Source organism: Galeopterus variegatus, unplaced genomic scaffold, assembly GCF_000696425.1.
Source record: "Galeopterus variegatus unplaced genomic scaffold, G_variegatus-3.0.2 Scaffold6752, whole genome shotgun sequence".
NCBI classification, from domain to species: Eukaryota; Metazoa; Chordata; class Mammalia; order Dermoptera; family Cynocephalidae; genus Galeopterus; species Galeopterus variegatus.
In genome coordinates, this window is record NW_007732863.1 from 43,225 (window position 1) to 47,196 (window position 3,972).

The following is a 3,972-nucleotide window of genomic DNA, read 5'->3' on the forward strand; positions in this document are numbered from 1 at the left end:
CGCGCCGCGCCCTGCCCGCCCTCTCCCCGTCCTCTTCGCCGCCGCCACCTGCCCCACATGGCGGACCTCAGCTCCTCCGCTGCAGACCCTTTTCTAAAAGCCCAGCCCTGCCCAGCCCGGCACCCTGGAAGAGCGCTCGCCCGGCTGAGCGCACGGGGGCCGGGGGTGCGGGTGCAGAGCGGGGTGCAGTCGGGGCCGGGTGGGCCTAGGGGCGCCCGCTGCGGAGGCGGTCATTTGTCAACCGGTTGCATGAAGTCACCACCAGCAGAACAATTTTAACTAAAAAAAAGAGGTCGCACCTAGACCCCTTCTAAGCAAACTTTCTCTTGTCTCTAGTTGGCCTTGTGACCTTTGGCCGATATGTCCTGTTTGTGGCCATTACGTTAACAACAGGGACTGTGTGCTGAAGTGTCCCATCTTCACACTTCCCGACTACAGACAGGGAAACTGAGGCTCGCAGTTAAGTGAGTTGCCCGGGGTTGCAGCCAGTGAGGGGCAGAGTGGAGATCTGAACTCTCTCCTCCCTTCTACCCCCCTGCCCAGCACTCTCAAAGCCCCAGGCTTTTCCTGGCTACTTCTGGCCTGGTGGGCATCTGGCTTTGCCCTGAGATCACACCAGTAGACTCAACTTGCAAAAGGAATCTTGGGTGTGTCCTTCGCGTAGCCCCCTAAAGAAAGTAAGGCCTTGCCAGCTCTCTCCTGTGGATTTGTCATATTAGTGAAATAGTAATAAAGTGTCTTAACATTTTATATAAATAATACGTGTATATTTCATAAATATATGTCTATGCACTTCTTTATCATGCGATTAGTCCTCACAGGTCTGAGGAAGATAGGATTAACACCAGTTTATAGATGAGAATGTGTGGCTGCAGATTTATTTACACCCTATGGAGTGCTCTCAGTGTTTCCTAAATGCTACCTGCATGAGGTGGGTACTGTCGTCAACACCCCCCCAGGCGCGGTGCGGTTCCATGACTTGTCCGAGGTCACATGGTGGGTCGATGGCAGGGAGGGCTCCTAGCCCGCTGTGTGCCTGCTTCTCTTACTCAGGACGTCGCTGGAGGGGAAGTTGTGTCCAGGCCACATGGCTGATCATTGGCAGCGCTGATCCCTGAGGGTCTTCTGACTCCAAATCCAGGGCTCTTTCCACTCCTGTGAGTGCTCACTCCCTGCGCAGCTCTGGCTCACAGAAGCCTCCGGATGAACAGCCTGCGGGCTGGGCAGCCCTGGATTTCTTGGGCAGGGATTTCCCGCCATGTATATCTCCTCTGAAGACAGGCCTCTTTCTCTGCTCGTGATTGCAGAGGCAACTGGGGAACCAGAGGCTTTTCTGTGTATCTTGCAGAGTTTAGAGAAGTTTGGGCTGAGGGGATGGAGAGGAAGAGTGAGGCAGCCCCCTGTAGAGTGGGGATGTGGTGGGCAGGTGGTCACTCTTAGGGTCCCCACTCTTACGGGCCTGCGGAGAGGAGGCTACATAGGTTGCAGAACCGGACGGAGTGCAGGAGCTCCCTCACTTTTTTATAAGTGGAATGGGCTTTCACATGTAGTTCGTGAGCTCACTGTGAAAAAGAAGGCTTAATGGCCAGTTATCCTGTACAGAAAAGTGCTTGTGACGTCCCAATCCCCATCCCCCTCTTTTTCACCCTTATCCATTGGGGATCTGCTTATTCAAGGGCACTTTATTGGATCAGTGAGATGAGCAGCATTTCCCAAAGTGGCAGAGCCTCTCCTCTTCTGTTCCCATGGAGTCAGGGGCTCTGCCCGAAGGGTCCAGCCCACTGTGGCCGTCCCACAGCTTTCTCATCTTCTCAGAGCACCTTCCAACATGATGGGGGCAGTGTTTGTTTTTAGTGCCATGTGTGCAAACTGCACGTGCCCGTTTCCTGGGAGCCTGTGGCACCCGAGGTGTGTTGCGAAAGCCTGGCAGGTGCCTGCCTGTCTGGATGACCCTGTCCCGTGCCAGTGAGTCAAGAGATCGTTACTGGTCAAGAGTCGGGCTCTGAAGCAAGACTGCTTGGGTTCGAATCCTGTCACTTCTCATGCCTCGGTTTCTCCATCTGTAAATTGGGGATGATGACAATAGTAACCAAGCCTCAGAATGTTGTGGGTACTCTACCAGTTAATGAATGGCTCCCAGCACATTGTGGTAGCTGTCTTTGCGTTCACACCTACATCCCGCAGCAACTGAGTCACTGACAGTGTCTCCTTGACAGCCAGCTTAGAAGCTCTTCCTCCTTTGCTTTTTGCAACCCTTTATCATCCCCTTCTTGTAGATGAGGAAACTGAGGCTCAGAAGGGCTAACCAGCTGACCTCAACATTGGTTAAGCAGGAACTGCATGGAGCCTGCAGGCCTCCCTCTGGTCTGGAGCCTTCCCCTTGTCTGCCTATAGGGCAACTGTGCTGGGTCCCTTTGATGTTGTATTCAAAGATGCGAGAGTCTGATCCTCCCCTGGTAAATTTGCAGACTGAATTGGGAGGAGGATTCCTGAAGTGAGGGGCTCTGTGCAGTTGAACTTCCGATAAGCAGGAACTCTCCATGAGCTGGGTAGCCGGACCCAGGTGGGAGTGGAACAGGGATTGACGGGGGGCTGCACTGGAATGAGCTTAGGGAAAGAGGGCACCTGGGCTTCAGGTAGGGTGTAGGCAAAGGCACACAGGTGGGCTCTCAAGAGGGTCAGGAACAGAGAAGACACAGAGTAGACAAGACCAGCAGACAAGATGAGGTTTTTCCTCGTGAGCCCACAACTCATACGTGTTTTTAAAAGAGCGTGGCGGAACGCAGGGAGGGCTCTCAACTGTAACAAATCATATTAGCTTGGTCTTGGTCAAGGAAGAATTCCATCAAAATGCAGTTTGAGTACGGACGTGAAAGAAGCCAGTGATGGTAATTCATTCTTTAGTTCTTTGGAGACCACTGCCTGGGGTGGAGGCTCCATGTGAAAGGAGGGCAGGGAGGAAGGCTGGAGAGCAGTGGGTGGGCCCAGGCCAGGCTGGAAGGAGTAGGTGACAAGAGCCGCAGCAGCCTCAAGGGTGGCTCCACAGCAGGAAGGCTGTCCCAACAGGGGAGTCCAGTAAGCCAAGGCTGTGGCAGTCCTCAGTTCAAAGTGCGGGTGTGCAGGTACATCACGGGACTTCAGCAGCTTTCTCAGCGTCCACTGCAGCCACACCTGTGCCCAGACGCCACATATGCCAAGGTGGCCCCATCAGTCAGCATCATGGCACCCTGCAAATAGGGTACTGATAAAGGGACACCCTACAAAGTGTGGGCAGAGGATAGGGGAGCCACAGTACCCATGGCTAGTACCAGCAGGGCTGTCACCTCTCCCAGATCTGCAGGAAGCAGGGGTGGGCACGGTCACTCATCCTGGAAACAGCTGTGGCGAGGGCTTCCACCAAGGACAGCTGACCTTGGTTGGAGGGCCCTGCAGGGTCGGGGCTGTGGGAAAACATACCCAGACCTAATGTCTCCTGCTGGGGCTCCCAGGAATTTGAACCCAGCTGGAAGTGGGAGGACCAGGGAGCCCCCCTTGCAGTCTATACAGTGGGGAGGGAGCAGCGGTGGAAAAGAGGAGGGGGATGGGTGGCAGACCAGACTTAAGGACAGCAAGGACAGCAGGCTCATTTGGGGCTGGAAAGGTTCCTCTCACAGCTTCCTGCACAGGTAAACATACCCCGGCTGCAAGGGCTGGGGTAATGCCTAGTACACGGTGCTGTCCCTGCCACCATGTGGCTGTTAGGGCGGCCGTATATGTCGTTGTCGAAAGCTGGGACACTTAGAGAGGGAAAGGAGGCATGTTCCAGCTGGGCTGATCCCCTCGGGCACCAGGGCCCACTGCAGCCCACCTCTGCTGCAGTGCGAGTGGCCTCTGAGCCCCTTTCCCTGTGCAGGGAGGGAGCAGCTTGACTGATTTCCAATGGGGTGTGCGGGCAGGGAGGTGGGGAGGGAGGCGGGTTCGCGTGTGCGACCA

The 3,972-nt window shown here is 55.3% G+C and overlaps 1 protein-coding gene across 1 annotated transcript in view; it reads left to right on the plus strand.

Annotated features, from left to right (window-relative positions):
* The window catches only part of WDR86 (WD repeat domain 86), a 21,563-nt gene that overhangs the window by 2,548 nt on the left and 15,043 nt on the right, over positions 1–3,972 (plus strand). The gene's annotated exons all lie outside the window — the stretch shown is intronic.